The sequence below is a fragment of the Podarcis liolepis genome (genome assembly GCF_965112155.1).
Source record: "Podarcis liolepis genome assembly, chromosome: 1".
Classification (NCBI taxonomy): domain Eukaryota; kingdom Metazoa; phylum Chordata; class Lepidosauria; order Squamata; family Lacertidae; genus Podarcis; species Podarcis liolepis.
In genome coordinates this window covers 119051690-119064224 of record NC_139554.1, presented here as the reverse complement: position 1 = coordinate 119064224, position 12535 = coordinate 119051690, and the positions used below count along the sequence as shown (strand labels likewise).

The 12535-nt window shown below is 45.1% G+C and overlaps 1 protein-coding gene across 6 annotated transcripts in view; it reads right to left on the bottom strand.

The window, feature by feature from the left end:
* Positions 1-11714, bottom strand: part of GULP1 (GULP PTB domain containing engulfment adaptor 1) — a 168396-nt gene extending 156682 nt beyond the window's left edge. For 5 of the 6 annotated variants that reach the window (XM_083470156.1, XM_083470154.1, XM_083470158.1 and 2 more), the window contains exon 1: positions 11331-11714. The gene's annotated coding sequence lies outside the window, so the exon portion shown is untranslated. The remainder of the gene's footprint in view (positions 1-11330) is intronic. The other variant, XM_083470157.1, reaches the window with a different exon arrangement.
* Positions 11715-12535: the final 821 nt, after the last annotated feature.

The following is a 12535-nucleotide window of genomic DNA, read 5'->3' as shown; positions in this document are numbered from 1 at the left end:
AATGGCAGCTGCTGAAAGGTGCTCCACTGCAGCAGCAAACTGCTCTCAATTTCTGGGTACCCCTTTCATCCGTCCTTCACTCAAAAGTCAAGATGAAAGTTCAAGTAACTTTCACAAGAGTGTCAACAGACTCTTTATAAGTCTAAATAGCATTACCTCCCTTCGTTTTTATCACAATCACTTTTTTTCTTGCTTTTTGCCTTTCATAAATGTAATATTTAAGTATCCCTTAGGGTGCAACACCAAGTGTGCTTGTAACCACTGAATGACTAAAAACTAAAAAGATGTATAATTCTGCATAAATATGCACACTATTTTGTGTTATTACCTATAAGACATTTCATGTTCTCCCAGATTGTTACTGGAGATGGAGGTTGTTATTCAGTCATGCATTTTTCTCCCACCCAGCTTCTATGGAAGTTTCAAGGTTATTAGACAATTTTATATCCTCAATCATGTTTCACAGTGACATTGTGTTGTGGGTAGAAGTCAGCATTTTTTAACTTGCAATGCTGTTTAACCTGCACAGGTTGTAGAATTATGGACAGTAGCAGTTTAGATTTCAAGCAAAGTGTCACTATTTTGCCTTACTTCCCCACTGATAGTGTACTATGTGCAAGGAGCATGCAAAATGTGGCACCTTCCCTGCCATCTGAAATGACAGAGTCCATTATTTCACCACCTAACTTTGCATGATGTACAGATTGGCTCTCATGGTTTCTTCCCCATTATTTTGGCAGCTCAAAGGTCATTCTAACACGCTGCAATGCTGATGAATTTGATCAATAAGCACAGGCAGCATATTGTGGTATTTAAGATTTTTTTAAAAAAGTGGTGTGACCCCAATGTTTATCTGAAATTAAGGACTACTTCAGCACTGCTTCAGAATCTTTGAAGTGTTAGGTAATTATCCTTGACATTATCACACACTTCAGCTTCCGTGGAAAACATTCCACTCATTGTCACATAATTAACAGGACACTATGAGAATAGATGGCATTTTGGAGGAGAAAATCATCAATGGCAAACACGTTTTAAAAATAACCCAGCAAGACAATATCTACAAAAATACAATGCCAACATGCCAGAGACCATGCAAAAAGAACAAATGAGCAGCTGGGTAATATCTGTCCTTCCTGCCCACCACCCACAATGGGGTGGGACCTGCCCACCACCCACAATGGGGCAAACGTGCCACCCAAACCACTCACATCCTGAGAACACAGCGCTGTCCACTCTATAGATTCAGAATCAATATGATTCTTGACATTGGGATTGAAGGTCATGGTAACCTGGGCTGTCTGCAGTTTAGATACTTTGTCATCCTAAAATCTCTGCCTGTTGCAAGCAATTAAAAGTTGTGCACCTATTTTAACCCACGGCTCAGTACTGTATGTGTAGTTTTGGTTCTCACGTCACAATGATGCCCTTTCACCACCCCACACTATGCTGAAGGCACAATAAGTCTGGTAGTTGCTCTTTCTATTCAGTTTCTAGATTCGTGTTGTTTTTCAGGTATATTCTCTGACTTCAATTTGCTGGGGAAAGTCTGACTATGTGAACAAAACCTTTCTGAAAGTCAAAGGTAAATTAAAACAAATTCTAAACCTGCTGTTTTTAAACCAACCTTTTAGAATTCTAGGGACCTCCTGATATTTGCACAACGGGGTATCATTGCAAAGTGCATTGTCTGAAGCCAGCAGAAGTTGAATAAGTAAACTAACAACAGTCTATCTGAAATAAATTGAGGAACACCTGATCTGGAAATACAAATAAAATGTGCTTCTAGGATGAATGACAGATAAAAAACAAAGTTGTGTCCCTCTGAACCTTCACATCATGCACAGCAATATTGTGATTTATTAGCAGGGTTGGCACATTGCAATCACATACCGCAACCATACAGCAGAAGCAGCTAGTGCTGCCAATTAACTACAATTACTGTATGGCACAGAGAGATAAGAGTATTAGTATCAAAATGAGCTTTTAAGAAGTGCTTCATCTACTCTTTGTACAACAGGTACCATTGGATGCATTGCAGAATTAAAATATTAATGCTGAAGTTTGTAACTTTTTTCTTCATGAGCTTCCTTGTGCTTAAAGTTGTAAGCAAAAGACGACAACAATGGGACCATCTCCTAAACCATGCAGGTGTAAAACAGATTACAGTGGTGCCCCGCAAGACGAATGCCTCGCAAGACGGAAAACTCGCTAGACGAAAGAGTTTTCCGTTTTGGAGGTGCTTCGCAAAACGAATTTCCTATGGGCTTGCTTCGCAAGACAACAATGTCTTGCGAGTTCCTGCTGGTTTTTTTTTCCTCCCCCCCCCCTTTTTCTAAGCCGCTAAGCCGCTTATCAGCTGATCCGATCAGCAGATAAGCCACTAAAAGCCGCTAATAGCGCTAATCCGCTAATCCTTCAATGGGCTTGCTTCGCAAGACGAAAAAACCACTAGACGAAGAGAATCACAGAATGGATTCTTTTCATCTTGCGAGGCACCACTGTATTGAATCACAGAACTGTAGAGTTGGAAGGGACCCTTACCATCATCTAGTCCAACCACCTACAATACAGGAATATGCAGTTGTCCCATACAGGGACCAAACCTGCGGCCTTGGTGTTACCAGCACCACACTCTAAGTTGGAGCCTCCTAACAGAGGGTCCATGTTGCATGTGGCCCTGGAACTCTCCCCAACCGGCTTGGAGGCGGGTGGTGCCATGATCATGCCACTGGCCTTTAGCCAATCAGTAACTTGACAGGGGCTGGGGGGTACTGAATCGGGGACCTCCTCTTGCTTCATGCTGCCAAACACCCGTCTACCCACTCATTACAGGCGCAGCAGAGACTGTACTTTTTGAGAATACTAAGGAAAAACCATCTTCTGCAGAAACTGCTGCTTGCCTTCTATCACTGTGCCATTGAGAGCGTGCTCACTTATGGCTTATGTGTGTGGTACGGAAGCTGTACTACCCAGGACAGGATGGGGTTGTGCGGGGTTGTTAAGGCAGCAGAGAGCATTGTTGGCTGCCCACTCTCCACCTTAGAGCAGATTTATGCCACAAGGTGCCATAGGAAGGCACTGGACATAGTAAAAGATCCATCGCATCCTGGTCACTGTCTCTTCGAGCTCTTGCCGTTGGGACGGAGATACAGGACGATGAAGACAAGAACGAGCCGTCTTAAGAACAGCTTCTTCTCCAGAGCAATCTCGGCCCTGAATGGGAAGCCCGGACTTTGAAAGTCATCTAATCTCCCTTGCTGTATTATACTGTATTGTTTAATTAGTGTTTTTATGGAGCAGTCAAGTAATTTCATTGTCCCCGAAGGGGGCAATGACAATAAAGATATTATTATTATTATTATTATTATTATTATTATTATTATTATTAAGGTCATGTCTGGCCTTGCTTTGGACTTCGGTTGGTTGCCTGTTTTGGAATGGGGGCCGGGTAGGAATTTTTCCCAATGTGGCAGAATGGCAGTGGCCACTTGGCTTTTGCCTACCTCTTAGCAACCGTCACAACTTTGTAAGGTTTGGCAGTTAGGCATTGGTTTTAGGGGGATGCGGGGAGGGGAGGTGCGGCCATCACCTGCCCCTCCATTTGATAGGGTATTCTGTTAGAGGAATCCAGGGTCTGGATCCTGTCCGATGCCCAGGGAAAGGCTAGGGCCGTGCCAGAACACCGGGAACCCCAGGGATGTAATTGATGGAGCTCCCTCTGCTGGTAGTTTACCCTTGTAGGCTCCCTGCTGGGTGAGCAGGAGCCAGTTATAGTCATTAGATACCAATGCCTAAGCCAATACCAGTCACACTTGTATTCAATAAAGTTGTGGCCTAAATTTGCCCATTAACCTTTAAACTAAAATTCTGTCTCCACTGTGTCTTATTTCCTTGGGGTGTTTTTCAGGACGCGCAACCTACTAAGCTATCCGGGAAGCACTGCTGTTGGCTTGACCTCCTTCACTGCCTCTGCTCCTTTAACTATTATATAGACATTATGAGTCCTTTTCCATTAACTTAATTGACAGATCATTTTAATCATCTAAGACTTTGGCAGATTTTTTTTTTAAAAAAAAACAAAACCAACACAACAAGGTGTTGTTGCTTGGATGTTACAGAAAATATACTTTCCGCCAAATCTGCCCCAAAACAACCATCAAGGATTGTTTTTAATTTGAAAACTAGTATTTTATATTCAGAACAAGCCACCATTCCCAGTCACAAAAATGCTTATTCATTTCTAAATATAGTGGTTTTTTTACCAGGTTGGAGGTGCCAGAGAGGCCAAGGCGTGTGAAAAAACACACACAAAAATAGGCACAAAAATAACAAAACTCAGATTCATCGAGCAGAAGGGAAGTAAACATTTCATGTGTGCTAGAGGATACTATGGTTCATTATTGGTGCTTTGGGACTTATTGAGCTCCTGCTGTCTTCTGCAGTGCCTCACAGGTGAATTTTATTCCTGACATGTTATGGATGCATTATATTGTAGCTAAAGTAAAATCCAGAAATACCTTATACCACTGATACCTTAGCTATTGTAGGTGCTCTGTTCTGTTCTTTATCTAACTTCAAAATATCCTTTCAAAGGAGAAGAACACTGTTCTTAATGCAAGCACAACATATACGGCAATGCAATGTTTGCTGTTTGACTTGCGATCCATTTTCTAAAAGTCTGCATTTTCTTTCCCAAGACTGCAGCTGTGCTTCTCCATGAATTTTAGAAAATGGGTGATATCCAGCTGTGACAGCCCACTTAAACAACAGCCATTCTACTAGCAGGCACTCTTGTTCTTAGTGTGGCACAACGCCCACATCTAATGGGTGTCTTGTACCTGAAATATACTGGTATACTGTGCAACTTCTTGATCAGGAATAGCGAGTGTGGATTATGCAGGCTTCAACTACCATCATCTGTAACCATTGACCATGCAGTCTGGGATGGACAGAGTTGTACTCCAGACGTGAAGGGTACCATGTTGACTACCTCTGTCCTAGCACAACTGCTCCTATAATTATTATTATACTAGGTGTTTGTTTGTCATGTGTGTTACTACAGTGGTACCTCAGTTTAAGAACAGCCCTGTTTATGAACTATTCGGTTTAAGAACTCCACAAAACTGGAAGTAGTATCCCGGTTTGCGAAATTTACCTCGGTCTAAGAATGGAATCCGAAAGGTAGAAGGGCACCGGCGGCGGGAAGGCTCATTAGGGAAAGCGTGCCTCGGTTTAAGAACAGTTTCAGTTTAAGAACAGACTACAGGAATGGATCAAGTTCATAAACCGAGGTACCACTGTACTTGAATAAAGTCAACTTCCAATGGTAGATTTGATCTCACTGTACATCTCCTAGATTTCTTCCATGTATTGTTGCAGCCACTTTCAACTCCATCAGCATTCAAAACAGTCTAGTCCCCCTGATAACTGAAAGTCATAAATATATTGCTGGGGGTGGGAAATAGTTATCTAAAATCCACTCTAGTTCCCCTTTGGCAAGACAGTTGGAGAAATGATGGTAGTCACAGCAGTAGTAGCCTTAAATAAGAGTGCATAAGACTGGAGTGGCTGGGTTTATTTTTATACATTTAGCTTTAGTAGTTCACAACTAACTATGAAATGGAGAAAGGGGTCTGTGCTCCACGCAATTCACAAGACATATGAACATGACCATGAGAAGTAATCACTCTTAATGCACCTTCAGCACAACCTTCAAAATTATACAAATGTTTCTGTTGTTAAGGGAAATTTCTTTAAGGAAACCTGAGAGCTACTAAATCCCGTGTATCCATTTGATTAACAAATGCATATATAAGCAACACACACACAAGTCACTACCTTTCATTATTGATGCACTATTTTGTTGGGGCTAAGTACATACAAGGAACTGCTAATCCTGAAGTATAACAAGGTAAATGTAACTTTATTAAGTGTAAAACAAATGCTTTATTTGCTCATTACAAATGAACTTTAAAGGGGTTTTGCCTGATCAAAATGTACATCCCTACCAAAAAAGAGGCACTTATAACAAGAATAACTTATAACAAATAACAAGAAAACATTCAATCATGTAGCATCTTTTGTATCACATTGTATCATTTTGTTTATATCAAACTGTATCAATTTGATTATATCAAACTGTATCAATTTGATTATATCAAACTGTATCAATTTGATTATATCAAACTGTATCAATTTGATTGTATCAAATTATATCAAACAGTAATTGTAAACACAATGTTCAAACAAAATTGAATAGAACTGAGTTATAACCAATGTGCATACAGTGGTGCCTCGGGTTAAGAACTTAATTCATTCTGGAGGTCCGTTCTTAACCTAAAACTGTTCTTAACCTGAGGTACCACTTTAGCTAATGGGGCCTCCCGCTGCCGCCACTGCGAGATTTCTGTTCTCACCCTGAAGCAAAGTTCTTAACCCAAGGTACTATTTCTGGGTTAGCAGAGTCTGTAACCTGAAGCATCTGTAACCCGAGGTACCACTGTACTTTAGTAGACAGCAGTTTGCCAGGACCACCAGCCAGCCCTCGAGTTATGAAGGGTACAAATTGTGTACCTGTGACCAGTCAATGAAGGCAAACAGAGAGATCCTGGTCACTCTGGAAAATGCAGGGGTGATAGAGAAAAAGTCAGCCCACAGTGGACTAAATAAAACAACACCTGATAGCCACAACCCCATGAAACGATTGGGCCTTGCTGCGTGCCAATGGCAATATGATGTGCAGTGCTATATTCATGCAGAACCACCTACCACCTCTACTTTCTTCTTTAAAATAGAGCATTATGTCATAGCGCTCAAGACAGGGAATAACCCTCTCCCCCCAAATCTCTTGTCTGGCTGATAATGAAAGATTTTTCTTCAATGGCCTCAGTGCCTGGCTGCTGCTGCTAGCTAGAGCTCCCCCCCCCCCCCCCCGTGCTTGGATGAGGGCTCCAAATAGATTAGGCAGGTGGAATGTCACCAACAAAAGAAATACATCTTAAACAAAAATCTACTGACTGCTTCTTTAATACAGTAGTAACTCGGGTTACATACGCTTCAGGTTACATATGCTTCAGGTTACACTCCGCTAACCCAGAAATAATACCTCGGGTTAAGAACTTTGCTTCAGGATGAGAACAGAAATTGCACTGCAGCGGCGCGGCCCCATTAGCTAAAGTGGTGCTTCAGGTTAAAAACAGTTTCAGGTTAAGAAAGGATCTCTGGAACAAATTAAGTACGTAACCAGAGGTACCACTGTACCTGGTACTATCTGGGTGCCTGTCTACTGTCTCAGGGCCCCAGTTTCAGTCCGTGGAAGACTCTGATTCAAACAGTTCAACAGGAACCTCGATTCAAGGGAGAGCTCTCAGCACCCCCTTCTACACTGCCTTGGCTTGAGGGTGTGGTAATCCTATTGTCTTCAACGTCTAAGGATGAGCCTCCTGAAGCATCTGTTGCTCCACCACCACAGATGAGCATGCAATTGCAGAATATGCCGCAGGCCCTTTAAAGATGGCTTACTGCTCAAGTCTCCAATGGCTGATACATCTTCCCTATCTGGCCAGCAGGGTCCACAGGGAGCTGCCCTAGGTCCTGATCTGCTTTGCTGTGTACTGGAAGAGGCCCAGGAATTATTACCACTTTTGCTGCAGGCCCTAAGCCCCAGCAGAGCAGGATGCCTACCCACTGTCTCTCCTTCAGCTTGCAAACATGTAAATAAAACGGGTGTTATAAAAAAAGGTTGAACAAAGACATTGGATTCTTATCTCATTATACATGACTAAGCCATTTTTCACCTTCTCACCCCTTGCCTTTTCCTGTAAGACCTATTGCAGTTGTTAAGAGTTGTCAACAGGTTCATCTCAGCTATCTGCCAATCTCCCATTCCCACCACCCTTCTGAGTAATACCCCTCCCCACCTTCTCACTATATAGAAGGATCTGGCAACTTCTGTTTCAGTGTATCTGAAGAAGTGTGCATGCACATGAAAGCTCATACCAAGAACTAACTTAGTTGGTCTTTAAGGTGCTACTGGAAGGATTTTTTAAAATTTTGATTATGGCAGACCAACACGGCTACCTATCTGTAACTGGAACCATCACCAAGCTTCGCATTTCACAGAGAAGTTGCAAAAGCATCAGATAGATCATTGTTAAAACACTTCTAATTATTAAAAGCCTGCTGAAACATATGTATGTTAAATACCAGTTTTCTCCATAGTGCAAACTAAAGACACATCAGCTACTCCTGCGATATGCTAACTTCTTGGTTACTTCAGTATAGTGCACTCACTGGAACAACTGCTAGAAACAGAGCTCTGTACTCAAAGGAAGTTTCCTCCAGTTATGAGATACGTGTGGCACAAGCAACAGTGGCTGCTTGTCTCATTTGTGAACTTCTCAGAGGCAATGTGCTACGTTTGTTGGGAACAGTAGGGTGAGCTACAGGGACCGTTTCTTCATGACAGCAAGGCAATATTGCTCTCTTTAAGGGCATCGCACTGAGACAAAAGTTTCAAATTTCTATTAGAGCAACAGAAGGGGGGGAAACGATAAAAGACAAAGAGATCGTTATGAATATAGATGTTTCCCCTTCCTTCTCCAGTTTTAACATTTAGGCAGAGGAAAGCTTAATGAATGTCAAAACTTTCAAGACTGCAATTAACCTTCTTTGTTCTGACCGACTTTCATCCCTTGCATGAAAATGAGTTTTACATTGACTTTTGTATGTTCATTTATCACTAGATTGAGCTGGAGTGACATTGGGAAATATATGCTATTGACTGAGTTGAAGAAATGTCACAGAAGCTTAATTCTTCAATGTTTTAACTTTGCCCCTCTTCTACAACTCTGGAACCCAGAGCTCAAGGTTTGTTTAAGGTTGCCATATCTTTGAAAGTGAAAATCAGGACAGAGTTGTGGGGTTTTGCAGGGGAGGGCGGACCAAAGTTGCTGCTTTTTTAGTAAAAGCTACAAGAATTATTGAGTTTGGGACCTTTTTTTAAAGGCATTTTCGGCACGATTTAACCCCCCATTGCCGGTTTTCCAGGACATTTGCCTGATTTCCAGGACCCCATTTCCAGGGGCAAATTCCAGGGCATGTCGTAGAAAATCAGGACATATGGCAGCCCTAGGTTTGTTACTTCAGCGCTTCTCAAATGAGAAACTAATGCTGATGCCCCATCCCCCCCCCCCACAAGTCCTGTGTCTTATGGAATTAAGTCACATGTGGTGCTTTTGTCTGTATATGCACAGAAGGTTGACTTTGCAAAACTATCCCTGTGTTCATTAGTCCCAGCAGTGGTGTCAGTTCTGTTCTCAAGACACTGAGCACATTGGCTGAGCCAGCAGAAGATGGTCACTGTGGGACAACAAAAAGCAAATATCTTTTTCTTTAATTCTCAAACCACTCATCATACCCTTTCGTATCTTCAGAATTCAAGAAACCTTTTTTTCCTTCACATTTCGTTTTCAGATGTGCTCATTTGTTGCTATATTTGACAGTAGCTTTTAGGCTACAATCATAAAGACACTTACTAGAGAGATTCGCTGAATTTAGAGGTTATTATTCATCAGAAAGCTTGCCTAGGATTGCTACTGTATGTGCGACATTAAAAAATGCAGATTGAGGAGGTGCACACACAGAGACACACCCCACATCTGTAAGACAATAAAGGATTTTAAAAATGCATTCTAGTCAACAGAGCATAATGCCCGTTCTTCCCACACGACTATACCATCGAAAAGGGGACCGGCAAAGGGCAAGCTACACATGTCAATACTGCAACACTGCATGTGAAGTTTTACCTAACTTAAAGGAGCAAGTGGCTACAGATCCGCAGCCTGAATCATATCAAATCACCCTCGATCGTCAGAAACATGCACGAGGCAAACAGTTTGCACCAAAAAGAGCGAATACTTCCTGTACTTGGAAGCATCTTCCTGCCTTCGCGTCTCTTTCCATAAGCATTGCGTGCTACACCGGTTTCCTTTTCTAACCCCTCCAAAGCCTCGTTCCCAAGCAGATCCCTCCCCGGCGGGGGGGTGGGGAGAATCCACCTGATTGGCACTTGGTGACACTCACTCTATCCCTGGATCGCAGCCTGCGGCACAAGTATTTTTTTTAAAAAAAAAAAAAACCACAACTGCAGCCTTAGATAATTACTACCTACCCCGCAGACCTCTCTTATAAACAAACAGGCAGGGAAAGCCGCCGCGCGTTTCGCAAGCGGCCGGGCAGAGGCGCAGCTCCACCCGAGCCAAGCGCGATCTACAAAGCGCTTAAGCAGAGTACCCCCAAAAAAAGTCGGTGGCGGGACCGAGCTCAGCCTGCAAGCACACGGTCACCCCGTTTACACCCGAAGACGGTGGGGGGGGGGAGGGTTCACACAGAAGTCCCACTTCGAAGCAAAGCCAAGGATCAGTGGCGTAGCGTGGGTTGTCAGCACCCGGGGCAAGGCAAGTAATCTGCGCCCCCTAACCCGTGGATTTGTGCCCCCTAACCCGTGGATTTGCGCCCCCTAACCCCCAGATGTTGCGCCCGGCCCCCCTGCACCCCCCACGCTACGCCACTGCCAAGGATCGCAACCTTTACACAGGAGCGAAGATCTCGCTGCAAAAAACCCCCAAAAAAACCCAACCAACCCGCTGCAGAGATGGAGGAACCGGGGAGCAACTCGACTACAATATCGGGCCGGGAGGGGGGGCAGGTAAGCCCCGCCCCGCAGAACCGATCACGTGACTCGGTGCGAGAGTCTGATGGCAATGCCCATCAACTTGGGATTGGGGGGGAGAAATCAAGTGTTTTCTAGGGGGGGGGGGGACTGGGACCCTAGGAGTTGGAGAGCGGAGCCAAAGCGCAGCGGGAACTTTTTGGTTTCCGCCGGCCCGAGAAGGCGACGCCTTCCCTGCCGCCCCCCCCCCCCGCACGGTCTGTTTCCTCACGACCGAAGAAATGCTGCAAAAGCCAGCGAGTGGGTGGTGCGGGAGGGGGCGGGGAAGGTGGCGGCTGGAGAAGTTCCACAGCCCAGCGGGACTCCGCTGAGAGCCGAGGGAAGGGACGCTTTCTCTCGGCTCCCTCCAACTCGCCCTTCCCAAAAGTTTCGGGGGAGACGGGGAGGGGGCTGGCGGTGTGAGGGAGGGGGGGGGGAACCGCCGCCTCCGCCGCCGGTGCCTGGTCTTCCCGCCAAGCGCCTTCTCCTCCTCAGCCAGCGTCGCCGAGAGGCCCCCGCGCGGCGTTCCACAGGCTTCCCTCTCCGCCAAAGGGAAGCCAGCCGCTGCCGGGCTGCTCTCGTCTCCGAGCAAAAGCGAAGTCGAAGAAGAACCCACCCCCTCCGAAGCTCGTCGTCGTCCTCCTCTCACGGATAAAAAGGAATCCCAGCGCGTCCTCTCAAGTTCGCCTCTCCATCCGCACAAACTCCGCAGAGTTCCGGCGAGTTCTCCTCCCCTCAGGGAGCGCTGGGGCTGCTGCCGCTGCTCCTCGCTCGCTCTCCCTTTCTCTGGAGGGAGCGCGGCTGAGGCTCGACGCCACGAAACTTCGCCCGAAAGAGAGAGAGAGAGAGATGGAGACGGGGAGAGGGGAGCGCAGCCGGCGAAGTGGAGGAGGCGCACGCGCGCCAGGGGAAAGCGCCTCAGCCAGTCGCCTCAGCGGCAGGCGGCCAGCCTCCTTGGCTTCAAGCGCGGAGCCTCCGCGGCGGAGGGGAAAGTTTCGTGACGTCACGCGGGCCGGGGGCCGGCGCGCTTCCCCGCCTCGCCTCGCTCCCACCCCTCCCGCTCCGCAGCGCTTCGGCCGGCGTGGCGCACGCTCGCCGCCGGGCTCCCCTCGGCCTGAGGCGGGAGGGCGGCGGAGGGGAGCGGCCGGCCGCGCCGGCGGCCTCTGGGCTTTGCGCGCTCGCCGCCTTCTTCTCCCACCGCCGCCTCTTCTTAGATCTTGGCGGGAAACTCCTGAAAGGCGAACTTTACGACCGGGGGTTTCCCCAGTAACTTTTTATTTTATTTCATTATTTTTTAAAAAAAGCACCTCCTGTTTCTATTTTTCCCCCCAAATATTTTTTATTGGCTTTCACAACATTATAAACAAACACATAAGACAAACATAAATCATAGCCTTATTGAAAATTACACTTATTAACATTGTTAAGTGACTTCCGCGCTTCCCCTTGGTTGAATTTCATTGCATGTCCTTTTAACGGTTTTCCAAATCACAGTTCTTCTAAGCTTTAACATCCTTAGATCTTCACATTAAGAAATTAAACATATTAATTTGTCACTTAACATAAATAAAATCCTAAGCCAATTAAGTATCTGCAAGCTGTTTTCAGTTAATTTAACTTAACATATTTAACAAAGTAATCATTAAATTTAATCCACTCTTCCTGATACTCCTCCTCCTTATGGTCGTGGACTCTTCCAGTTAGGTCGGCTAGCTCCGAAAAATCCTGTAAAAAAGCACCTCCTGTTTCTAAGTCAATAAGCAAGCCTCTTCTTTTTTCAATTTTTTTAATTGATTTTTCAAAAAAACAACAAACAAATAG